At 43.2% G+C, this 27,331-nt stretch overlaps 1 protein-coding gene across 2 annotated transcripts in view; it reads left to right on the top strand.

Moving 5' to 3' along the window:
- HDAC9 (histone deacetylase 9) overlaps positions 1-27,331 on the top strand; it is a 704,899-nt gene that overhangs the window by 395,674 nt on the left and 281,894 nt on the right. The gene's annotated exons all lie outside the window — the stretch shown is intronic.

Below are 27,331 nucleotides of genomic sequence, written 5' to 3'. Positions count from 1 at the left end.
GAATATTTTGTACCTTGGGGAAGTTTTGACCTAAGCTGGTAAAGATAAGCTTAGGAGGTTTTTCATGCAGGTCCCCACATTTGTACCCTAGAGTTCAGAGTGGGGGAGGAACCTTGACACCATTGTTACTGTGGATTCCACAATAAACTATTTTAATTTTGCTTTTAATGTCTTTAATATTATTCAGTTTTAATATTGCTTTGGGATTGTTACAGTAAGTGTAAGCTACTAAGAGTATTTTGCTGTATCTTTTTAAACAGCAGTGCTCAAAATCAATAGATTAATATCATCGGGAAAAATGTTTAAAAGTTGGGTGAGGTGTGTGGAGTGTGAACAGGTAGCAAGTGTGAAAAATCGAGTCACTTTTTTTCAGAGGATGGGGGTTATAGTTGCATATATAAGACAAATCCCCTAATATTGGGACATTCCCAATAATATCAAGATGACTGGTCACCTTAGGTATCTGGCATGCATGACAAGGAAGCTCCAGAGCCAGTTTCTTTCTTTCTTTACTCAAGCAGTTTCTTGCTGTAGTGTGTTTATTTACTGAACTGCTTGATGATGGAATTTGAAAAGATAAATATGCCTGAGGGAAAACCAGCTCCTCTTAAATAACAGCAGTTTCACTTTAGGCCATGTTTGTCAAAAGAATCCGTGTGATCAGTGGGCAATGGCTTTTTGGCTGGAAAACTAACTTTAGTTTCCAGAAGTTATCAAACATGACTGCTTGTTGAAATGAGGTGAAGACTGAAGGATTAGATGCCTGTAGTTTTTTGATTGTTCACCCAAAATTCAAAATCTGTTTTGCTAAACTTTCCAAAATGGACAGTGAAGATTTCAAATTCAAATCTAACATCTTTTGGCTGTGGAATGTTGTTTTAATATGAGCTAACTAAGGAAAGCACATTTCTGAAAAATAAAATTAATGTAACTGCAAATAATATGGTATAAAATGCCCACTTGAAGTTCTAGAAGCATTTATCCCCAAAGAGCCGATCACGATCACCAACCTTGTCTCACTAATATCCTAATATCTAATATTCTGGGACTAATATAGTTATAACAGTGCTCAAGGTCATTCTCAGTGTATTCCCCGTGCAATTCAGTTTTACCATATATCTATTGAATAGCGGCCCAGTTCATCTCTCATTGAAGTCAATGGGAGTTTTATCATTGACTTCAGTTAGAGCAAGATCAGGTCCTGCATAATCATAGAATCATAGCCCTGGTCTACACTAGGATTTTAGGTCGAATTTAGCAGCATTAAATCGATGTAAACCTGCACCCGTCCACACGATGAAGCCCTTTATTTTGACTTAAAGGGCTCTTAAAATCGATTTCCTTACTCCACCCCTGACAAGTGGATTAGCGCTTAAATCGGCCTTGCCGGCTCGAATTTGGGATACTGTGGACACAATTCGATGGTATTGGCATCCGGGAGCTATCCCAGAGTGCTCTATTGTGACCGCTATGGACAGCACTCTCAACTCAGATGCACTGGCCAGGTAGACAGGAAAAGAACCGCAAACTTTTGAATCTCATTTCCTGTTTGGCCTGCGTGGCAAGCTGCAGGTGACCATGCAGAGTTCATCAGCAAAGGTGACCATGATAGAGTCACCTGGAGGTACGGGATCTGATTGCTGTTTGGGGAGAGGAATCCGTGCTCTTAGAACTCCGTTCCAGTTTTCGAAATGCCAAAACCTTTGTCAAAATCTCCCAGGGGATGAAGGACAGAGGCCATAACAGGAACCCGAAGCAGTGCCGCGTGAAACTGAAGGAGCTGAGGCAAGCCTACCAGAAAACCAGAGAGGCAAATGACCGCTCCGGGTCAGAGCCCCAAACATGCTGCTTCTATGATGAGCTGCATGCCATTTTAGGGAGTTCAGCCACCAGTACCCCAGCCGTGTTGTTTGACTCCTTCAATGGAGATGGAGGCAATATGGAAGCAGGTTTTGGGGACGAAGAAGATGATGATGATGAGGTTGTAGATAGCTCACAGCAAGCAAGTGGAGAAACCGGTTTTCCCGACAGCCAGGAACTGTTTCTCACCCTGGACCTGGAGCCAGTACCCCCTGAACCCACCCAAGGCTGCTTCCTGGACCCGGCAGGCGGAGAAAGGACCTCCGGTGAGTGTATCTTTTAAAATACTATACATTGTTTAAAAGCAAGCATGTGAAAGGATTACTTTGCCCTGGCATTCGCGGCTCTCCTGGATGTACTCCCAAAGCCTTTGCAAAAGGTTTCTGGGGAGGGCAGCCTTATTGCGTCCTTCATGGTAGGACACTTTACCACTCCAGGCCAGTAACACGTACTCGGGAATCATTGTACAACAAAACATTGCAGTGTATGTTTGCTGGCGTTCAAACAACATCTGTTCTTTATCTCTCTGTGTTATCCTCAGGAGAGTGAGATAACATTCATGGTCTCCTGATTGAAATAGGGTGCTTTTCTTCAGGGGACACTCAGAGGAGCCCGTTCCTGCTGGGCTGTTTGCCTGTGGCTAAACAGAAATGTTCCCTGCTGTTAGCCACGGGGAGGGAGGAGGGTTGAGGGCGTAGCCACGCGGTGGTGGGAGGCAAAATGCGACCTTGTAACGAAAGCACATGTGCTATGTATGTAATGTTAACAGCAAGGTTTACCCTGAAGGAGTGTAGCCACTGTTTTATAAAATGTGTCTTTTTAAATACCGCTGTCCCTTTTTTTTCCTCCACCAGCTGCGTGTGTTTCAATGATCACAGGATCTTCTCCTTCCTAGAGGCTAGTGAAGATTAGAAAGAAAAAAAAACGCACTCGAGATGAAATGTTCTCCGAGCTCATGCTGTCCTCCCGCACTGACAGAGCATAGACGAATGTGTGAAGGCAAATAATGTCAGAGTGCAGGAAAGCACAAAATGACTGGGGGGAGAGGTGGCGGGCTGAAGAGAGTAAGTGGCGGGCTGAAGACAGGGCTGAAGCTCAAATGTGGTGGCAGAGTGATGAGAGGAGGCAGGATTCATTGTTGAGGCTGCTGGAGGACCAAACCAGTATGCTCCACTGTATGGTTGAGCAGCAGCAAAGGCAGCTGGAGCACAGACTGCCACTACAGCACCTGTGTAACCAACCGCCCTCCTCCCCAAGTTCCATAGCCTCCACACCCAGATGCCCAAGAACGCGGTGGGGGGGCCACCAGCCAACCAGCCACTCTGCCACAGAGGATTGCCCAAAAAAAAGAAGGCTGTCATTCAATAAATTTTAAAGTTGTAAACTTTTAAAGTGCTGTGTGGCATTTTCCTTCCCTCCTCCACCACCCCTCCTGGGCTACCTTGGTAGTCATCCCCCTCTTTGTGTGATGAATGAATAAAGAATGCATGAATGTGAAGCAACAATGACTTTATTGCCTCTGCAAGCGGTGATCGAAGGGAGGAGAGGAGGTTGGTTAGCTTACAGGGAAGTAGAGTGAACCAAGGGGCGGGAGGTTTCATCAAGGAGAAACAAACAGAACTTTCACACCGTAGCCTGGCCAGTCATGAAACTGGTTTTCAAAGCTTCTCTGATGCGTACCACGCCCTCCTGTGCTCTTCTAACCGCCCTGGTGTCTGGCTGCGCGTAACCAGCAGCCAGGCGATTTGCCTCAACCTCCCACCCCACCATAAACGTCTCCCCCTTATTCTCACAGATATTGTGAAGCACACAGCAAGCAGTAATAACAGTGGGAATATTGGTTTCACTGAGGTCTAAGTGAGTCAGTAAACTGCGCCAGCGTGCCTTTAAACGTCCAAATGCACATTCTACCACCATTTTGCACTTGCTCAGCTTGTAGTTGAACAGCTCCTGACTACTGTTCAGGCTGCCTGTGTACAGCTTCATGAGCCATGGCATTAAGGGGTAGGCTGGGTCCCCAAGGATAACTGTAGGCATTTCAACATCCCCAACTGTTATTTTCTGGTCTGGGATTAAAGTCCCTTCCTGCAGCTTTTGAAACAGACCAGAGTTCCTGAAGATGCGAGCGTCATGTACTTTTCCCGGCCATCTCACGTTGATGTTGGTTAAACGTCCCTTGTTATCCACCAGAGCTTGCAGCACTATTGAAAAGTACCCCTTGTGGTTTATGTACTCGGCGGCTTGGTGCTCCGGTGCCAAGATAGGGATATGGGTTCCGTCTATGGCCCCACCACAGTTAGGGAATCCCATTGCAGCAAAGCCATCCACTATGACCTGCACATTTCCCAGGGTCACTACCCTTGATATCAGCAGATCTTTGATTGCATGGGCTCCTTGCATCACAGCAGCCCCCACAGTAGATTTGCCCACTCCAAATTGATTCCCAACTGACCGGTAGCTGTCTGGCGTTGCAAGCTTCCACAGGGCTATCGCCACTCGCTTCTCAACTGTGAGGGCTGCTCTCATCTTGGTATTCATGCGCTTCAGGGCAGGGGAAAGCAAGTCACAAAGTTCCATGAAAGTGCCCCTACGCATGCGAAAGTTTTGCAGCCACTGGGAATCGTCCCAGACCTGCAACACTATGAGGTCCCACCAGTCTGTGCTTGTTTTCCGAGCCCAGAATCGGCGTTCCACAGCATGAACCTGCCCCATTAGCACCATGATGCATGCATTGGCAGGGCCCATGCTTTCAGAGAAATCTGTGTCCATGTCCTGATGATTCATGTGACCACGCTGATGTCGCCTCCTCGCCCGGTATCGCTTTGCCAGGTTCTGGTGCTGCATATACTGCTGGATACTGCGTGTGGTGTTTAATGTGCTCCTAATTGCCAAAGTGAGCTGAGGGGCCTCCATGCTTGCCTTGGTATGGCGTCCACACAGAAAAAAGGCGTGGAACGATTGTCTGCCGTTGCTCTGACGGAGGGAGGGGCGACTGACGACATGGCTTACAGGGTTGGCTTCAGGAAGCTAAAATCAACAAAGGGGGTGGCTTTATATTAAGGAGTATTTCAGGCAGGATTTCACGGAGGGTTCCAATAAGAAATGGTGCACCTAAGTTATTGTTCTTATTGGAACAAGGAGGTTAGTCTGGCCTCTGATTGATACGTCGCTAGATTTACCTCACTGCACCTTCCCTGTGAGTGACTGCAGTGTGACCTAGAGGAATGAGTCCCCTAGACAGGCGCGGGGGGGAAGCAAGGGAAGAAAGGTAAGCAGCAGGATACGGACCCTGGACTTCAGGAAAGCAGACTTCGACTCCATCAGGGAACGGATGTCCAGGATCCCCTGGGGGACTAACTTGAAAGGGAAAGGAGTCCAGGAGAGCTGGCTGTATTTCAAGGAATCCCTGTTGAGGTTACAGGGACAAACCATCCCAATGAGTCGAAAGAATAGTAAATATGGCAGGCGACCAGCTTGGCTTAATGGTGAAATCCTAGCAGATCTTAAACATAAAAAAGAAGCTTACAAGAAGTGGAAGGTTGGACATATGACCAGGGAAGAGTATAAAAATATTGCTCGGGCATGTAGGAATCATATCAGGAGGGCCAAATCGCACCTGGAGCTACAGCTAGCCAGAGATATTAAGAGTAACAAGAAGGGTTTCTTCAGGTATGTTGGCAACAAGAAGAAAGCCAAGGAAAGTGTGGGCCCCTTACTGAATGGGGGAGGCAACCTAGTGACAGAGGATGTGGAAAAAGCTAATGTACTCAATGCTTTTTTTGCCTCTGTTTTCACTAACAAGGTCAGCTCCCAGACTGCTGCACTGGGCATCACAAATGGGGAAGAGATGGCCAGCCCTCTGTGGAGATAGAGGTGGTTAGGGACTATTTAGAAAAGCTGGACGTGCACAAGTCCATGGGGCCAGACGAGTTGCATCCGAGAGTGCTGAAGGAATTGGCGGCTGTGATTGCTGAGCCATTGGCCATTATCTTTGAAAACTCGTGGCGAACGGGGGAAGTCCCGGATGACTGGAAAAAGGCTAATGTAGTGCCAATCTTTAAAAAAGGGAAGAAGGAGGATCCTAGGAACTACAGGCCAGTCAGTCTCACCTCAGTCCCTGGAAAAATCATGGAGCAGGTCCTCAAAGAATCAATCCTGAAGCACTTGCATGAGAGGAAAGTGATCAGGAACAGCCAGCATGGATTCACCCAGGGAAGGTCATGCCTGACTAATCTAATCGCCTTTTATGATGAGATTACTGGTTCTGTGGATGAAGGGAAAGCAGTGGATGTATTGTTTCTTGACTTTAGCAAAGCTTTTGACACGGTCTCCCACAGTATTCTTGTCAGCAAGTTAAGGAAGTATGGGCTGGATGAATGGACTATAAGGTGGGTAGAAAGCTGGCTAGATTGTCGGGCTCAACGGGTAGTGATCAATGGCTCCATGTCTAGTTGGCAGCCGGTATCAAGTGGAGTGCCCCAAGGGTCGGTCCTGGGGCCGGTTTTGTTCAATATCTTCATAAATGATCTGGAGGATGGTGTGGATTGCACTCTCAGCAAATTTGCGGATGATACTAAACAGGGAGGAGTGGTAGATACGCTGGAGGGGAGGGATAGGATACAGAAGGACCTAGACAAATTGGAGGATTGGGCCAAAAGAAATCTGATGAGGTTCAATAAGGATAAGTGCAGGGTCCTGCACTTAGGACGGAAGAACCCAATGCACAGCTACAGACTAGGGACCGAATGGCTAGGCAGCAGTTCTGCGGAAAAGGACCTAGGGGTGACAGTGGACAAGAAGCTGGATATGAGTCAGCAGTGTGCCCTTGTTGCCAAGAAGGCCAATGGCATTTTGGGATGTATAAGTAGGGGCATAGCGAGCAGATCGAGGGACGTGATCGTTCCCCTCTATTCGACATTGGTGAGGCCTCATCTGGAGTACTGTGTCCAGTTTTGGGCCCCACACTACAAGAAGGATGTGGATAAATTGGAGAGAGTCCAGCGAAGGGCAACAAAAATGATTAGGGGTCTGGAACACATGAGTTATGAGGAGAGGCTGAGGGAGCTGGGATTGTTTAGCCTGCAGAAGAGAAGAATGAGGGGGGATTTGATAGCTGCTTTCAACTACCTGAAAGGGGGTTCCAAAGAGGATGGCTCTAGACTGTTCTCAATGGTAGCAGATGACAGAACGAGGAGTAATGGTCTCAAGTTGCAGTGGGGGAGGTTTAGATTGGATATTAGGAAAAACTTTTTCACTAGGAGGGTGGTGAAACACTGGAATGCGTTACCTAGGGAGGTGGTAGAATCTCCTTCCTTAGAGGTTTTAAAGGTCAGGCTTGACAAAGCCCTGGCTGGGATGATTTAACTGGGAATTGGTCCTGCTTTGAGCAGGGGGTTGGACTAGATGACCTTCTGGGGTCCCTTCCAACCCTGATATTCTATGATTCTATTAAATGAATACAAAACAAATCTGGTCTATTTCTTGTTTTGATACACTCCATCTATCTTTTACATCTTTGGCTGGCAGCAGACGGTGCAGAAGGACTGCATGCCATCCACATCTCATGGCTGCTCGGCCGAAGATGGTACAGTACGACTGCTAGCAATCCGTATCACCTGCCTGCTCACCATAAGACGGTTCAATAGGACTGTCTGCAGGACTAAAGAGAATGACCTGGTCAAGTCACTCCAAATTTTGTCCCTGCGCCCATGTCTGCCCAGGCGCTCCCGGCCGACGTAGCCAGGAGCACCTCGGACACGACGATGATGGCTACCAGTCATATTGCACCGTCTGCTGCCAGAAGGCAATGGGTTGTTGCTACTGTGTAGCAATGCCGTACCGCGTCTGCCAGCACCCAGGAGACATACGGTGACGGTTACCTGAGCGGGCTCCATGCTTGCCGTGATATGGCATCTGCACAGGTAACTCAGGAAAAAAGGCGCGAAACGATTGTCTGCCCTTGCTTTCATGGAGGGAGGGAGGGAATGGGGGCCTGACAATATGTACCCAGAACCACCCACCACATTGTTTTAGCCCCATCAGGCATTGGGATCTCAACCCAGAATTCCAATGGGCAGCGGAGACTGCGGGAACTGTGGGATAGCTACCCACAGTGCAACGCTCCGGAAGTCGTCTCTAGCCTCGGTACTGTGGAAGCACTCCGCCGAGTTAATGCACTTAATGCACTTAGAGCATTTTCTGTGGGGACACACACACTCGAATATATAAAACCGATTTCTAAAAAACCGACTTCTATAAATTCGACCTTATTCCGTAGTGTAGACATACCCATAGGACTGGAAGGGACCTTGAGAAGTCATCTAGTCCAGTCCCCTGCACTCGTGGCAGGACTAAGTATTATATAGATTATTCCTGACAGGTGTTTATCTAACCTGCTCTTAAAAATCTCCAATGATGGAGATTCCACCACCTCCCTAGGCAATTTATTCCAATGCTTAACCACCCTGAAGTTTTTCCTAATGTCAAATCTAAACCTCCCTTGCTGCAATTTAAGCCTATTGCTTCTTGTCCTATCATCAGAGGTTAATGAGAACAATTTTCTCCCTTCTCCTTGTAACAACCTTTTATGTATTAGAAAACTGTTATGTCCCCTGTCAGCCTTCTCTTTTAGGGAAAGAGGTTCTTTGGTGGAAATGAATTTGGTTTCTCTAAAGGATTTTCAAAGTTGTCAGAAATCTCCTTTAGCAAGCTCTAAAACCAGGTTTTACATATTCTACTTGCACTAATGAATCAAAGGAAGGCTTCTGGAGATGTAAGGCAGTGATTGAGAGATTAAGGTTTGACTATGCTTTTTTTATTTGTTGTGTATTTTTAGGGTAATTTATATGATGGCTAGTAAACATCAAAAGGGCTAGAGATTTAATTAGATAAGCACCTGAAGTGTATATATCTTAGGGTTTTATACTTCTTCCCATCAATCCAGTATCTAAACCCTGACTTCCCTGGAGCTCTGCACCCTCTTCTCTTCTTCCTCAATCCATTTAATCTGTAATCAGTCCCCTCAACTCCATTCCCTCTTTCACCACTCCCCAATGCACCTTCCATCTCACGGACTCTCAACCCTGGCTCACAGCCCATATCTTCTGCTCCTATTCTCATCCCTCTGAATGCCTCTGGAAACAATCCGAGGACCTCCTCCACCACAGATATATCCTCTCCTCCTTTATGACTATCATCTTTCTCACAAACCACTTGAATTTCCCCTCCCCAGAACTATTGCCTCTACAGGTTGTTCACTATCTTTGATTCCTTCCTGAAAATGTCTGGAAACGTGGCATGATCCCCTTGGCAACCCATATGGCTTCCAAAATATCTAGGCGGTCTTGTCCTCTCCTCCCTGGATGCTTTCTCTAAGCACTATCAGCTAGTTTTACAATCAAGATTTAATGTGATCTCAAAAAAGGTTTTGAGTGTATCTTTGCTGACTGATGGGATTTCACTAATAAACACAATTTTAGAGATACTACCTCACCCAATTACAGCCCTCTAGTTTAAATGCGAACTCACCATCAATCCACCCATCTCAAAGTTGTCCCTTTAATGTAGTGGCTGGGTTTGTATCTGAGGTACTTATAGGCCCCATTATTGTAGTATTGGAGTGCATCAAAATCTTTAATATATTTATTCTTACCATATACCTGTGAGGTAGGGTAATATTTTGCCAGAAGCTGGGAATGGGCAACAGAAGATGGATCACTTGATGATTACCTGTTCTGTTCATTCCCTCTGGAGCACCTGGCATTGGCCATTGTTGGAAGACAGGATACTGGGCTAGATGGACCTTTGGTCTGACCCAGTATGGCCACTCTTATGTTCTTAATATCCTCATTCTACATATGGGGAACAGAGGCTAAGCAATGTGCCCAAGGTCACGCAGGAAGTCTGGGGCAGAGTAGGCAATAGGACCCAGGTCTCAAGTCCTAAATTATCACCCTAATCACTGAACCATCCTTCCTCTTGCTTAATTGCAGCCCAGCCATTAATTGTGACCCCCGCGTAGCCCTATCCTTTTTAAAGTTTTCCTTCATGTCTGCCAGCATGACTGGTGTTTAGAGCAGTTACTCCCACTTAGTTCTTCACCTAGCTCTTGGTGTACCATATCAGATGCAATAATTCCATGAGGGATTGTGAGTCAGGTCCCATGAGTTGTAGAGGATGTCCTGAGAGAGCAGAAATAGAAATTCTTACCTGGTCATAGTCTTTATGTATCACAATATGACCCCTTCAATTAGGTTACAATTTCAGTTAACACCATTCAATTTTTTTCACAATGAACTATGTTAAGATGGTCTCATGTAACTATTAGTTCAGACCAGAAACAACCTAGAAATATTAGTTTTAATGTGGTAAATAGTTCTTTCAGTGTCTGGTTGATTAGGCTGGGATCCTTGAATTTTAATTAGACTCATTTGAAAATTCCAACCTGAGTGTTTATACTGGGTCTGATCCAAAGCCTACTAAAATCAATGGAAGTCCCTTACGGTCGGGCCTACTGCAGTCTTACAGCTATAGAAAATCTTGCTGGGGAAAAGAATCTTTTGTGAGAATCTGAGGAAAATGTACCAAAAATCCTCTTACTGGAGTGACTTGTTACCTGTCAGATATGAGGAAAAGAGAAGCAACCCACTATATATAAATTGATGTGCACAGATGCAGAAAACCAATTAATGGGTTATAATTTCTGTCTCAGTTTCTCTGAATCAGATGTGATACTTTACTTATTATTTCCTAGCAGCATTGTACAAACTTGTTCTGTGTAGTTACTTCATCTAATGGTCCTATTTCTGTATATATTTAGAAGTGATTCATTTGTCTAGGCAATTAGGTTATAGAGTATTATGGAACATACAAACATTTTTCTGTGATTTTTCAGAATAAGAGTCGTTTCCCTATCTAATGCAGCAGTACCTGGAAAGTTGCCATCACAAAAAAATCCTATAGTTTGTTTGCTTGGTGATTAAAAATTATAAAGGCAAACGTTTGCGTAAATGAAGGGAAATTTTAATTTCTTTCTCACCCAGTATCTTAAAAACCATAACTGTGCTTGTTCACAAGATGACTTAATCAGAAGTAAATTGGAGACAATCTGCTGTGTTTACAGTTGTTAGGTGAGCCAGCGCATGTCTAAAACAGTTGGACTAAGACTCATGGAAGTGACTTGAAGACAAATAAGGAAAGAACGCTAATCTGAATGGAAATCTGGGGTATTGTCCTGACAATGGGAATATTAGAACATCATTCTAGATCAACCTGATCACTCTACAGTCATACATGAAAGATTATATTAAGAGAAATTCTATTCATGGAAAACATTTCTAATAACAATTCAGGATTATTCTTCATTTTTGATAAAGTAAAGACCACACTAAATTCAACCTGATTTTAATTAAATTGCCCATTCATATATGTCTTGATAGAAACCAGGGAGTCTGTTTGCATTCTCTTTCCCTTGTATTTTCTTTTCTTTTAATTCTAAATGTGTTTTTATTGACTTAAAAATAGACTCCCTCTGGTGGCTAAAATAATAGCTTTACATTCCAGCGGATGTTAGCCATAGATCTATTTGGTATAGGGAATGTTGAGTATGCCTAATAACGTACAGTGTTTTTGGATTTCATTGTTAAAAAGATCTTAATATCTATGTTCTCTCTGAGTGTCGGATGGATCATATTTTTAGTGCTCATTATGTCTATCATCACAATATTCTAAATTGAATAAGAAACGTTAAACAACTTTGTGTTAAAGAAGCAAAATGGACCCTTAGCAAAATAAATAAATATATGAGCAAAGTCAGAGCTAAACAGACAATCCAGGAAGTTTTTGGAAAATGTAGGGGACAGTTTCCTGGTGCAAGTACTGGAGGAACCAACTAGGGGCAGAGATCTTCTTGACCTGCTGCTCACAAACCAGGAAGAATTAGTAGGGGAAGCAAAAGTGGATGGGAACCTGGGAGGCAGTGACCATGAGATGGTCAAGTTCAGGATCCTGACACAAGGAAGAAAGGAAAGCAGCAGAATACGGACCCTGGACTTCAGAAAAGCAGACTTTGACTCCCTCAGGGAGCTGATGGGCAAGAACCCCTGGGAGAATAACATGAGGGGGAAAAAGAAAAGGAATACTTGTGGCACCTTAGAGACTAACCAATTTATTTGAGCATGAGCTTTTGTGAGCTACAGCTCACTTCATCGGATGCATACCGTGGATACAGCAGCAGACTTTATATACACACAGAGATCATGAAACAATACCTCCTCCCACCCCACTGTCCTGCTGGTAATAGCTTATCTAAAGTGATCATCAAGTTGGGCCATTTCCAGCACAAATCCAGGTTTTCTCACCCTCCACCGCCCAGTCACAAACTCACTCTCCTGCTGGTAATAGCCCAAGGAGTCCAGGAGAGCTGGCTGTATTTTAAAGAATCCTTATTGAGGTTACAGGGACAAACCATCCCGATGTGTAGAAAGAATAGTAAATATGGCAGGTGACCGGCTTGGCTTAACAGTGAAATCCTTGCTGATCTTAAATACAAAAAAGAAGCTTACAAGAAGTGGAAGATTGGACAAATGACCAGGGATGAGTATAAAAATATTGCTCAGGCATGCAGGAGTGAAATCAGGAAGGCCAAATCACACCTGGAGTTGCAGCTAGCAAGAGATGTTAAGAGTAACAAGAAGGGTTTCTTCAGGTATGTTAGCAACAAGAAGAAAGTCAAGGAAAGTGTGGGCCCCTTACTGAATGAGGGAGGCAACCTAGTGACAGAGGATGTGGAAAAAGCTAATGTACACAATGCTTTTTTTGCCTCTGTCTTCACGAACAAGGTCAGCTCCCAGACTACTGCACTGGGCAGCACAGCATGGGGAGGAGGTGACCAGCCCTCTGTGGTCAAAGAAGTGGTTTGGGACTATTTAGAAAAGCTGGACGTGCACAAGTCCATGGGGCTGGATGCGTTGCATCCGAGAGTGCTAAAGGAGTTGGCGGATGTGATTGCAGAGCCATTGGCCATTATCTTTGAAAACTCATGGCGATCGGGGGAGGTCCCGGACGACTGGAAAAAGGCTAATGTAGTGCCCATCTTTAAAAAAGGGAAGAAGGAGGATCCTGGGAACTACAGGCCAGTCAGCCTCACCTCAGTCCCTGGAAAAATCATGGAGCAGGTCCTCAAGGAATCAATTCTGAAGCTCTTAGAGGAGAAGAAAGTGATCAGGAACAGTCAGCATGGATTCACCAAGGGCAAGTCATGCCTGACTAATCTAATTGCCTTCTATGATGAGATAACTAGCTCTGTGGATGAAGGGAAAGCAGTGGACGTGTTGTTCCTTGACTTTAGCAAAGCTTTTGACATGGTCTCCCACAGTATTCTTGCCAACAAGTTAAAGAAGTATGGGCTGGATGAATGGACTATAAGGTGGATAGAAAGCTGGCTAGATTGTCAGGCTCAACAGGTAGTGATCAATGGCTCCATGTCTAGTTGGCAGCCGGTATCAAGCGGAGTGCCCCAAGGGTCGATCCTGGGGCCGGTTTTGTTCAATATCTTCATAAATGATCTGGAGGATGGTGTGGATTGCACCCTCAGCAAGTTTGCAGATGACACTAAACTGGGAGGAGAGGTAAATATGCTGGAGGGTAGGGATAGGATACAGAGGGACGTAGACAAATTGGAGGATTGGGCCAAAAGTAATCTGATGAAGTTCAACAAGGACAAGTGCAGAGTCCTGCACTTAGGACGGAAGAATCCAATGCACTGCTACAGACTAGGGACCGAATGGCTCGGCAGCAGTTCTGCAGAAAAGGACCTAGGGATTACAGTGAACGAGAAGCTGGATATGAGTCAACAGTGTGCCCTTGTTGTCAAGAAGGCCAATGGCATTTTGGGATGTATAAGTAGGGGCATTGCCAGCAGATCGAGGGACGTGATCGTTCCCCTCTATTCGACACTGGTGAGGCCTCATCTGGAGTACTGTGTCCAGTTTTGGGCCCTACACTACAAGATGGATGTGGAAAAATTGGAAAGAGTCCAGCGGAGGGCAACAAAAATTATTATGGGACTGGAACACATGAGTTAAGAGGAGAGGCTGAGGGAACTGGGGATGTTTAGTCTTCAGAAGAGAAGAATGAGGGGGGATTTGATAGCTGCTTTCAACTACCTGAAAGGGGGTTCCAAAGAGGATGGCTCTAGACTGTTCTCAATGGTAGCAGATGACAGAACAAGGAGTAATGGTTTCAAGTTGCAGTGGGGGAGCTTTAGGTTGGATATTAGGAAAAACTTTTTCACTAGGAGAGTGGTGAAACACTGGAATGCGTTACCTAGGGAGGTAGTGGAATCTCCTTCCTTAGAAGTTTTTAAGGTCAGGCTTCACAGAGCCCTGGCTGAGATGATTTAATTGGAGATCGGTCCTGCTTTGAGCAGAGGGTTGGACTAAATGACCTCCTGAAGTCCCTTCCAACCCTGATATTCTATGATTCTATGATTAAACCATTTCATGTGTTCAAAGAAGCCAAATTAGAAAAAGAAGCGTTCAAATACACAGTATAATAGATTAGGGAAGCTAGATAAGTCACATAATTGTGTGAACTAAATATTAGATCTCTCAGCAGCTTAATTTTGTTTTCAGCTCAAGAATGTAATCTGATATTCAAAGAAAACCCACAAAGTATGACTTTGCCAAGTAGACCTCACTGTTTACAGTGGAAAGAGTCCTATAAAATGTTGATTGAGTAGAACTGTGAATATGTGTTGTTTCTCTTCTTCTCTACCTTAAGCAATCCCCATACTCATTCTTAATAGCAGAGGGGAAAAAAGGCTGACTTGGGATTATTTTCCATAAATTGCTGTGGTTTGAATTTGGATGCTGTAAAACCAAAATGTCTTCATGTTTGGGAGGCAGTGGCATGCACTAAGTGTCCATGACGATTGATGGGTACTTCCTTGATTTCCTTTTTTACTTTCTGTTGTGTGTCCTTTTGTGTAATCCCTCACTCTGAAGCTCCTCTCTTATAAGCATAAACACCAGCGGTGGAAAAGATCTGTTGATTTATATATAGTCCATCCCAAAGCCAATCCAGGATTGTTTTCCAAAGTATACACCAGCTGCAGGAGAGGGTGCAGTGGGTATATCAGGGCCATCCAGTCCTCTATAATCCTCTCACCAGACCTAGAGGGGCCCTCCCAGGAAGCAAGTCCCAGTAGTTTCCCCTTCCCTTCTTCATGGGAAACTGAAGCAGTAGCTGACTTCTAATATCAAAATCATCTCAGTTCTGTATCTTGAGCCCTGTATAATTTTTCCATTGGTTGTTTGTCCCCATCATCCCACTCCACTCCTAAAACTGCAGCTCTTCATCGTACCAAGCCTCATGCTGTCTGCTCATTGTGCTTTCCCCGCTTCTTCTGAGCCCCTGTAGTCAGCTGACCCTCCGCTTTGGCTCAGCTGTAGTGTCTTGAGTCTCTTGCCCTTGGGTCCCCTACAGGAGCTGCCCTTTCCTGAGCAAACTTATTATTCACAGCAGGAGTTCAAGTCATTCCTGGGGTCTTTTTTGAGTCCAATTTACAGTCCCCTAGAATCTATTCCCTGGTGGCATTTCCCAGAACCCACCACAGGTTGTTGGCTAGAAGCAGCTCTCCAGGGCCTTCGCTCAGATTGAGTTTATTGTGTTAGATTGCCCCAAACAGGGTGGTTGAAGGAAAAGTTTTTAGTAACTGCCTCAGGCTGATCTGCCCTTGCTACCGGATATCACAAGTAGTCCTTGGCAGCCTCTCTACTCTTAGGAAAACTGCCCCCCGGCACCCCTTCTGTGGCTAATCTCGCCCTTCTAAACTCCACTTCTCTGGGTAAAGCATGTTCTGCAGGTGTGCCTAACTGGTGCTGCCTCACTGCAGGAGGCCTTTCCATCAGTCATCCCCTTTCATTTCCCCCTTCAGTCTACCCCTAAATTTTCCTGTCCCTTTATCCACTCACCTTATTTGCTTCAACAATGCATTTGTCTTCCTTGTGTCAGCTACACTACCAGACACACACAAAAATATGGAACTGGAATGGCATGTGTCTGCTATCATGGTGGTCTCTTTGCATTTATGTTGTATCCCTTTGTGTTCTAGTAGTACCCAAAATATTCTAGGTGTGGCATGTGTACACATGCGTGCACACACCCACTCCTTTCCCCCCACCTCCCCACACACACAGTCCCTGGCCTGAATAGCATGCAGTCTAAGAAAACAAGGAACATATTAAAGGTGGAGGAAGATAGAGATAAAATATACAATGAAATATATCATTTTTTACTAATAAATATAAACAGTAATTAACAACCTTGTATGTACAGGATCTTTACTCTTTGGGTAGCAGTTCAGGTTTCAATATGTATCTCATTACCAGTTTATCCAGTCCCCCATTGCAAAAGACTTCTAAAGAGATATTATCTTCCTTTCAGGATTTTTGTTTCTCCTCTGTAGGAAGGTTCAGTTCAATGCCTCCCCTTTTCTGTTTCTGTGATTAGAAACCATGTTTAGCCCCCTGCTTGTCAAAGACCAGGGTGTTCCAAAAACATTGATTAAAGGCATTGAAATAATCAAGTGTCTTTTTTTAAATTTCCTGGGTATAATGACTTCTCAAGAGGTTGTGAGCTCAGTGAGTTGTGGCACATTAAGTTACACTATGCAATGTGATAAAACCTGGGCATTCTCATATCTCAACAACTTACACGTAGCTGTAGAAATTCAAAAGGCTGAGGCTTTCTAAGTATGCCTTTTAGAAATGTAAATTCTAGAGTCTTTGTTTTTTATATACTTTTTCTAGTTTATGTTATCTGCTGTCCTCTGACAGGTTTGCACTGAGTTGACTGCCTGACATAGCCCTCACTCATATTTTCATGGGCAATGGGTAGCCCATGTTTGAGCTTTATTTGTGGACAGTTTACTTGCACATGTCTGCCTACTGTATGAGCTGCATTTGGTAGCAAATGGTATTAGGGGACACAGCTACCAGCCCACTCAAGTGATACTTCCTTTGGGATCTCAGTGATAGGAGAAAATTCTTGGCCCCTTTCCTATACTTTTGTGATTTGATGGAAACTGGTTTTATCCCCATGCTGGAGATTGGTCAACTGATGGAAAGCTATTATAGCCACTAGCCTTCCTACAAAAAGAAAAGGAGTACTTGTGGCACCTTAGAGACTAACCAATTTATTTGAGCATGAGCTTTCGTGAGCTACAGCTCACTTCATCAGATGTTTACCGTGGAAACTGCAGCAGACTTTATATACACACAGAAATCATGAAACAATACCTCCTCCCACCCCACTGTCCTGCTGGTAATAGCTTATCTAAAGTGATCAACAGGTGGGCCATTTCCAGCACAAATCCAGGTTTTCTCACCCTCCACCCCCCCACACAAATTCACTCTCCTGCTGGTGCTAGCCCATCCAAAGTGACAACTCTTTACATAATCAAGTCGGGCTATTTCCTGCATAGATCAAGGTTTTCTCACATCCCCCCCACCCCCATACACACACAAACTCACTCTCCTGCTGGTAATAGCTCATCTAAACTGACCATTCTCCAGGTTTAAATCCAAGTTAAACCAGAACATCTGGGGGGGTAGGAAAAAACAAGAGGAAACAGGCTACCTTGCATAATGACTTAGCCACTCCCAGTCTCTATTTAAGCCTAAATTAATAGTATCCAATTTGCAAATGAATTCCAATTCAGCAGTTTCTCGCTGGAGTCTGGATTTGAAGTTTTTTTGTTTTAAGATAGCGACCTTCATGTCTGTGATTGCGTGACCAGAGAGATTGAAGTGTTCTCCGACTGGTTTATGAATGTTATAATTCTTGACATCTGATTTGTGTCCATTTATTCTTTTACGTAGAGACTGTCCAGTTTGACCAATGTACATGGCAGAGGGGCATTGCTGGCACATGATGGCATAGATCACATTGGTGGATGTGCAGGTGAACGAGCCTCTGATAGTGTGGCTGATGTTATTAGGCCCTGTGATGGTGTCCCCTGAATAGATATGTGGGCACAATTGGCAACGGGCTTTGTTGCAAGGATAAGTTCCTGGGTTAGTGGTTCTGTTGTGTGGTATGTGGTTGTTGGTGAGTATTTGCTTCAGGTTGCGGGGCTGTCTGTAGGCAAGGACTGGCCTGTCTCCCAAGACTTGTGAGAGTGTTGGGTCATCCTTTAGGATAGGTTGTAGATCCTTAATAATGCGTTGGAGGGGTTTTAGTTGGGGGCTGAAGGTGACGGCTAGTGGCGTTCTGTTATTTTCTTTGTTAGGCCTGTCCTGTAGTAGGTAACTTCTGGGAACTCTTCTGGCTCTATCAATCTGTTTCTTTACTTCTGCAGGTGGGTATTGTAGTTGTAAGAAAGCTTGACAGAGATCTTGTAGGTGTTTGTCTCTGTCTGAGGGGTTGGAGCAAATGCGGTTGTATCGCAGAGCTTGGCTGTAGACGATGGATCGTGTGGTGTGGTCAGGGTGAAAGCTGGAGGCATGCAGGTAGGAATAGCGGTCAGTAGGTTTACGGTATAGGGTGGTGTTTATGTGGCCATTGTTTATTAGCACTGTAGTGTCCAGGAAGTGGATCTCTTGTGTGGACTGGACCAGGCAGTCTCCAGCGCAAGAGAATGATGGAGTAAGGAGGAGTCGTCAGAACATAGTGTGCTCTGGCTAAGTTTTATTGGCAGACAGTCCCTTGGGCGTGTTGGCAGCTAGCACTGGTTACAGGAGCCCTGAGAGCCATCAGAGCCAGGTGGCAGAATCAGTGATCCGTAATCAGCTGTGTAACCCTCCCGCAGCCTGTCTCCCATAACCATCCCTTTGTTTTCCGAGCCTATTCAGAGTAAACCAGGGAATCTGGCCCATGATTTTTTTACTATTCAATCTCAGTGACTGGGAGTAAAAATTACCTTTTAGGAATTACATTACATTCATTTGACCGTTTCAAAGTGGTGTTTGCTAAAATCCTTCTTTGTTAGATTTTGAACAAAAGTCATTGAGAGTTTTTTTTGCCTTCTTTGATTACATGCAGTAGTTTGAGATGGGAACCGCAGAATTGCTGAAATCACAGTCCAGGTTTTTATATTTTTGAAAGAAAGGAGGATGGGGAAAGCATGTGCCCAGTGTATGACAGCTATCCTTTACTTTTTGCAAATATGACAGGATATGTGCGTGCATGTCTGAACACCAAGGATTCATTCAGATCAATGTTTGTGGCTGTGTGTATACATAGACACACAGCCAGTGATATGCTCCTGTCTAATTTACACTTTAGAACTCTGTTGCTTATGTCACATGGATTGAAAACTGGCTACATGATCTTAAACAAGGGTATTGATAAACTGTATTGAGTCGGGGATACATGTGTATTTAGTTCTGCAGACAATGGTGTCACATTAGATCCAGTCTTCAGTAATGATCAAGAAAAGACAGGAAAACAGGGCTACAGTTGTGTCTGGTCATTGCATGGGGGACATAAGGGTTGAGGAATGCTTAAATAAAGTAAACTGAGAGGAGATCTGATAACAGTCTTCAAATATGTTAAGGGTCATTATAAAGAGGACTGCAATCAGTTGTTCCCCAGGTTCACTGGAGGTAGGACAAGAAATAATGGGCTTAATCTGTAGCAAGGGAGATTTTAGTTAGATATTAGGAAAAGCTTTATAAGGATAGGTAAGCACTGAAATAGACTTCCAGGGAGGTGGTGGAATCTGCATCATTGGAGGTTGTTAAGAACAGGTTGGACAAACACCTCTCAGGGATGGTCTAGATTTACTTGATTCTGCCTCAGCGAAAGGGGCTGGATTAGATGACTTTTCGAAGTCCGTTCCAGTCCTCCATTTCTAGGATTCTATTATTCCATTTGTATTCTCACCTTCCCTTTCTTGCATACATATGCAGCGGTCAGGCACAATCTGGCCAGGTAGATACAGATATGACGTGTCTACACATAACATTTATACTGTGTGTATATTATATTATATTAATTAGTTGTCACCATGGGTATAGCATGGACATTGGAGCTGTGAAGGAAGTTCAAAGGTTGGGGAGAGATTCTGCATTTTAAAATATATCTTTGGCATATTTTTATCTTGCTGGCAGGAGAAGTATCTAGAATTAAGACCATTCAGATTCCCTGTAAGAAAAGGGCAGTTTCTGAAAAATGAATAGTCCCATATGTCAGCAGGTGTAGAGAATCTGTGGGTAAGAACAGTACTGGCAGAAGCATAAATAGAGCAACATGGAAATCCAAATATAGCCCAGGTCTGACTTTGATAACATATCATCATGGTTTTGGTTTTAACAGATTTTGAATTTGTTTCAGATTTTAATGTAACATCTTGTGTTCATTTGCCTGTAATCCTCTGACCCCTGCTAGTTAACAGCAAGATGTTGGCTTGATGTTTGCAAGAAAACTGGAACGCTTATAAATGGAGCTTTTTGCTAAGTACTCACTAGTGAAGTAATAGCAAACACTAAAACATTTAAGAACTTTTTGGGTATTACAAATTATGTGGAATTCATGTTTGTATTATGGCTTGTTATGACTGTTTAACTCAAAAACATATTTGCAGAGAAAGAGTCTGAATTTAGTAAATCAATATAATACAGTCTTTGATTTTTAAAACAGCCAGCCAGCTAGCTTTTATTTCAGTGTTGGTATTTCAAGGCCTCTCACTGATATTTTAGAAGTTTGTGGTTGTCTGAGCTTCCTTTTCAGGCCCTTGGGAAATAAGAGAATGGTAAATCAAAGCCCAGAACGCTGTTTGCATTTATTTTACTTCTCATTTATGACATGTATGCAAATGCTTAAAAGAAAGAGAGAAAAGGTATAATCATGGTAAGATCCCTTATGAAGAACAAGGGGGAATACATTTCTAGTCCAATCTATTACTCTGCTGCTGGGTACTGTAACATTAGATGAGTGTCTCATCAGGTTTGGTAATTCATTTATATTTCCAGTTCACAATGGTCCTTTAAGAGTGATCTAAGTATAAATTTATGTTCTGGAAGAAAATAACTGTTATTTAATTTCTTGTGCTTTCCCTTCCAGGCCAATACAAAGGAGGAGAGAATTTCAAAGGCACAAATGGGCACCTAACTCCCATTGAAAGTCATTGTGCCATTTATGCTTTGAAAATCTCCCTGTGTGTATACTATCGGTTTTTTCTACACTTCCATTTTTTCTTTGATGTCCAGAGGACAGACTATGATAGAGAAAATGTAATTCATGTAAATTGCTTAGAGAAAATATTACAGTGAAATCTGTTAAGTGACCACTCCATGATCTACAGCGCAAGTGCCTTCACTTGCCAGTTGTGATGGTAGGGAATCATTCCTACTGATCTTACATTTTGTAAAACCCTTTTTTACAAAACCTAAATTTTAGTCCTAAATGAGGATGCTGGTGTCCCTGGAAGGATAATTAAAATGAGATTCTCCCCAGGCCGTCTAGATTCGTCTCATTCTGGTACTAGTGGCTAAGGTCTTGGGGCCAGATTCTCAGCTGGGGTAAATCAACTTTGCTCCATTGAAGCTGAGAATCTGGTCCTGGGCATCCCTTTCAATTTGACTATATCTCATTGCTCATGGACTGTCTGGCTTTATGTATTCAATACTTTTAAAAATCAAAACTTCTAGCCCCCTTCGGCAATGTATGGGTCCAATCCTGAGATCCATTGAACACAAATAGCTCCTTCTGAAGCGAATGACAGTTGTGAGCACTCAGCTTCTCTCAGGAACATGTCCAAAATGATGAATTATTGTGTAACTATTTCACATTGGACCATTTCAATAATTTTCTTGCCAGACTCCATGTTTCCTCTATCCCTGGCTGTTCAAAACCATGCTGCTCTCTTAATTTTCCAGTATTCTCACTACTGACACATCACTCCATTATTTGTTTATTTACATTGGCTGTGTGGTCCTGCCACACCACTTTATCAGCATGCCAGAACTGCTCTTAGATTGCTCTTAGGTATGCAATGTTCCTGTAATTCTGTTGCCCAACAGGGAGAAATTTCTTCCTCAACTGACTCTGAGCTCCTGACCCCCTCTCCCTATACTCTGTCTCTGGATGATTGCAAAGATCTCCCTGCATGGGCAGATCTTCTTCAGCCTGCACCCTCTCCCAGTGGCCTTGCCTCACCCTGCTTCTCTTACTCAGTCCCCACATGCCTGTCCTGCACTGTTCCATAGTTCTACCAACTCCCACTTGTGGCCCACTACTTCTATACCTTCCCCCACTGTCCCCCTATATCTCATTTCTGCAACCCCCTAGCACTCCATTTCTCCTACCCCCTCCACACACTGCTTCAGGACATCACAGCACTGGGGGAATTCCACGCCCCAAAATTAAAAATTCTGCACACAATATTTTAAATTCTGTATATTTTATTTGTTAAAATCACACTACATAATCACACCAGTTTCAATTATTTTGGAACTTTATTTCAAAATACCTGTCAGCAAGTATGTCTGTAACAATACAGACAACAAAAGAGATTCCCCCCAGGAGTAGAGCATTAAAGAAAACTATATGACAACCTAGTTCCTGTTTATCTTTATGCTTTTGTTGGGCACCTCAGTCTGGATGTGTCACATGTGCCAGCTGGGCACATCTTGGGGGAAAACTCTGCTCCACCAGTCTCAGACATCGCCCCCCCCAGAACTCAACCATGGGGAGCCCATGCAGCTCAGACACCCACACCCCCAACCCACCAGAGCCCTGCTGTGTCATGCCCCCCAGCCCAGACACCCATCCCCCTACACTCTAGAGCCCAGGGATCCAGAGAAAGAAACAGCCTGATGCTGGGTCCCAGGCTTGTATGGAGTTTCCTGCACGCTGCCTCCTTCCTTCATGACATGCTGGGAACTCCAGCTCCCCTTCCCCTCCTTTTTCCCCCCGGGCAGTGTCCTTTATTTGTGAGCTGGAGAACTGGGCTCTGCTGGGTCCAGTGGCCCCTAATGGTGGCCAGCAGCTCTGCAGCACCAATTCTGCAGGGGAAAAATAAAGTTCTGCACAGAACATTAATTCTGCATGAATTCTGCATTCCGCAGTGGTGCAGAAATCCCTGAGGAGAAAACACACCCAGCCTTTACCTCAGTGATTCCTCCCAACTCCTAGATTTTCTGCACGTAAATCCCAAAGTTCAGGGGTTAAAGTAAGAAGTAAGTTCAAAGCATTGTAACTGATTTTTTTAAGCTTTCCCACCACACCACACTCTTACCATTTTAAACTAATTTCTGTGGGTTCTCCAGCACTTTGGTTATGGACATGTGATGATTTCTTGCTGGTCAACCGATCCCTTCTATTTCCACATTGAAAAATATTAATTTTGTACATTAATTTTTCCTCTACTTTTGAATCTTAATTTAAGACTTCTATCTTCTCTGAATGTTCATAACTCTTTATTATGTTCTAGTTTGTTTTTGTTTTCGTTTTATGAAGTGAAGATAATGCTTGTGGATGGTGCTGCACAACTTAGTAATAATTTCAAGAATTACCTCTTTTGGAGAATATAATTAAAAAGAGTAGCACTAACATTTTCCCAATGATGCCCTATAGAAAGGATTGTCTATTTTTTATACCTTGTGTCTCAAAGTTGGGCTGACACTTTGAATAGTTTGTGTCCCTTTCTTTGAAGTTTGTTTCTTTGGGATTTTAATAAATCTTATAAGTTTTCAGAAATCCTCCTTTACCTCTCAACATTAAAATTGCTAGCTTTAGGAAAAGGACGGTTACCTGTTGTCTTTTACATATTCCCTGTTGCAATGTGTCATTTAATTTTAGCTCACCAGCTTTTGCAGCCCTCCTTCTCCCCACAGAAGAAGAGCCACTCCTCCAAACTCTAAAATGCTTCAGCTACCCTCTCCCCGGCAAAAAAGGTGACCAAAAAAACTTGACCTGATCTTAGCTTCTTTAACCTGTCTGCCACCCGTTCCCATCTGAACAACTCAACCTGCTGCCCAGGAAATTCAGTGATGAAGGGATTAACTTGAATTTCTATACGGCCAATGAATGCACTTACACAGTTCCTCTAGCCTCAGAACTGTAAATGAATCAAACAGGTTACAGTAAGCAAACCTATTAGAATTCTTCATTAAATTTCAAATAAAGAATAGCAGACAAATGGTAACCTGATCAGCAGATTACAGCATCTCTTGTAAAAGTTCCTGTATTTAAAAATGACATAATTGTGTACCAAGGAAGGTAATTGCCAAAGGATGGGAAGATTGTCCCTTTTGTGAGAAAATGGTGGTCAATGCCACTGATTGTTGTTTTTTCCTGATGTTTTCTTACAAAAATGGTGAGTAAGACCCTGATCTTTGAATAGGCCAGTCAGCGGAAATTTAAACTATGAGTCACTGGAAACAGCTTGAAATGGCATCCTTCAACAAAGGAGCTGTGCTCCTCCACTGATGCCCACGTGTAAGAGTGGCTTCAAGAACCAAAGCCTCAGTCAGTTAAAATCAGACCTTCTGTATTGTTATACATGGATATGCAAGCTCCATGTGGACCATGCTGTTTTGCAGGTGTTGCTAATATTTGCCTTAGTGTGTCAAAAACATTGCCGTAAGGCCCATATACTGAATGCAGCCTGTATAGAGACCCTTTTGTGACCCTTGTGCTGTTATATTTTAAGATTAAGGCAAAAGAAGCTCTTAAGGGAAACCAATATACTTGTTTTTGCAACTTGCTGAGTGTTTGTTCCTCTAACATTTTGGCATAGTTCCTGAATCGCTGGAGCTTAGAGTAACATCTTTAGTTGTCTCATCAGCAGACAGCAGGATGTCAAAGCTTACTGTTTTCTTTATGCCCATCTTCCCACTCCTTCAGCCAATGATTTTGGTAAGTCCTCAGATGGGAGACCTGAACCCATTGTTTCTTGGGATGTTTAAAAATTCCCACTCCTAGTTCAGCTGTGCACATGTTGCAAACACTGAAAATTAAGGCACCTTGTGTGCACTTGAAAAACACACGTGTTCTACTGTGATGTGGCTGTGCATAACACATGAAGTGTGATCAGAATAAACATTTTTGTGCCTTCTTTGATCTTTCTAAAATGAAAATGGTGGGGGGAAAGGAACCTCAACCATAATATGTCAAAGCTCTTATACACTTGAACGCCATTATTCCACTTTTACACTGATTGGCTCCTTCTATGTCATCCTCATGAATTGGTAGGAAATAACCATAATGAAAATGGCCCAAGACTATACAACAGCCAGCACCAGAGCAGTCTGTTTAATTAATGGTTTCATGTACATTTTGTTCAGAATCATTTCTGAGGTTTTGGTTGATGAGGTTACCAGGGATGCGGTCTCAGTACAGTGGTTGCCATTAAAAAGTCAATATCACTGTACCAATAGTTACTGCACAGCAGAATCCGAGATAACACAATTGCTACCAATACTTTTGACAGGAAATATCTGCATTGTCTCCAGGATCATGCGAATTTATAGGAAAATATTGACTCTTTAACAATGACCACTGTAAATATTGTGTACTGATTTACACAGTCTCTATTTCTGAATACCCACTGGCTGATTTTCTCCCCACTAGTGAGGATGGTAAGTTGAACTTGCTGAAGTGGAGCTACCAGTATGCAGCTAATATTAGAGCTGTGTGAATTCTTTGCAGCAAGAATTTGAATCCCTTCAAAGTGAGCGTGAGTTTCAGGTTTGCTACATTTTGCTGATTAAGAGAGGGAAATGTCCATTGTTAGAAAAATCTATTCACTTTCTCACCCTAACCAGATAGGGGTTTTCTGGGGATAGAGAGGTGGGATGCTTCTGGGAGGTACGATTTATAATCAGTCTTGAATCACCAGGCAAACATGCAGGGATTGGTTTGTAGCCAGTGCCTGCAAACCAAACTGCAGGGTTCAGTTTGCAAACACTATTGCAAACTGAACCCCGCAGGGTTTCCACAGCTCTAGTTACTATTATTGCCCCTGGTGAGGCTTATTATCCTGTCACAGAAGATGTATGAAAATCCATCCCTCCACTTTAAACATCATAAGCCTTTGTCACCTACAACACAAGTAATGTTAAAAATAGAACAGTGCCTATGATAAGATTGTGACTTGCAGGCGATGAGCCATTGTCCAAGTAACAGGGACTTATCTGGAGGGCCAGTCAACCTACACAGAACTGTCAGTTTGCTGATTGCCGTTTCTCTCTGAGTTTGATGAAATATTCATGTCTCTGCTCTGCTCTCTGGAAGCACTATTGATTTCTTGTATAAATGCTGCTATATTTAGTCTAGACAAATGGAATGTGGATTGCAGCTGAATAATTTGGATGAAAGGCTGGGTTCTTGACTGCTGCTTTCTCTTGGTCTGGGGCAATTATTTATAATCAAGAGTAGTTTTTGTAAGTTAAGGGTGATTTTTTACAATTTAGTGATTAGTCTCAGAACAAAAGCAAGCAGTTAGGCATAATCATTCTGTTGGGATAGCAGGTTAAGAAGTCAAATTATACTTTGAGGTTTACAAGCACTGTTTCAAGGAGTAAAACTAAATGTTTGATGTTACCAGTTTATTGACAAAGAGAATATAATAAAAAGGGAAAGATTTGGTGTCTCATGTCTTCTTTAAAAAAAAAAGTTTATTTTTTATTTCGCATGTGTCAGATGCCAAAGTATACCCAACAGATTTTAGCATATGCTTAGAACTCAGCTGAAGATGTTGGATGTGAGTTTTAGCTGTCACAGCCAGCATACAACTACTATGTGTTGGAATGTTTCTACTGTATTCTGTCCTTCTCTTCTTTGTTTCGAACCAAGGGAACAATAAAAGTAAATAAAACATGAGAGAAAATATGCATAGAAGTATGTGCAGCTCATCATTTTGAGACACTGTATTTATATCCACTAAATTTTTTTCAGTAGAAATAGTTGCAGTGAACTAGTGTGTTTGTGTATAATTCCCCTTTAGTGAATCGAAACACTGCTCAGACTCTGCTCAGTGAGAACTGCTCAGACCCTATACTGCTAACTACCAATGGAGATTCTCTTTTAGCACAAGTGGTGGGTACTTCTGCCTTTTTGGAACAGATAGATCTGTGTTCTACTCCCCTCAGTTGGTATGAAAACCCAAATGGCTCTGCTGTGTAGCATAGTGAAAATCATTAAGTTTGTATATATCCTTGGATTGAATTCAGGGAATAAAAGATCAAGGGATTCTTCATTACCTGGTTCGATGTTGTGTTAGCAGTTTATTCCATTACTGAGGATGAATTAAAACAGTCTTTTTAGCAAGATCTTTTCATTCTCTGATGAGTAATGCATTGTATGTGCCACATTCTATCTCCTGTAAGCATGTGAGTGTTCATTATTTAAAACTTTAAAAATATATTTTTCCCAGTATTGTCCCATATAATCCTGTGCGTCTTCCTCTGTGCGTAGCACATTTATGGCTCTCACTGCATAATGCAGAATATCTGTAAAGGTGTAA

The sequence above is a fragment of the Lepidochelys kempii genome, chromosome 2 (assembly GCF_965140265.1).
Source record: "Lepidochelys kempii isolate rLepKem1 chromosome 2, rLepKem1.hap2, whole genome shotgun sequence".
Classification (NCBI taxonomy): Eukaryota; Metazoa; Chordata; order Testudines; family Cheloniidae; genus Lepidochelys; species Lepidochelys kempii.
This window is presented reverse-complemented; position numbering and strand designations above follow the sequence as displayed.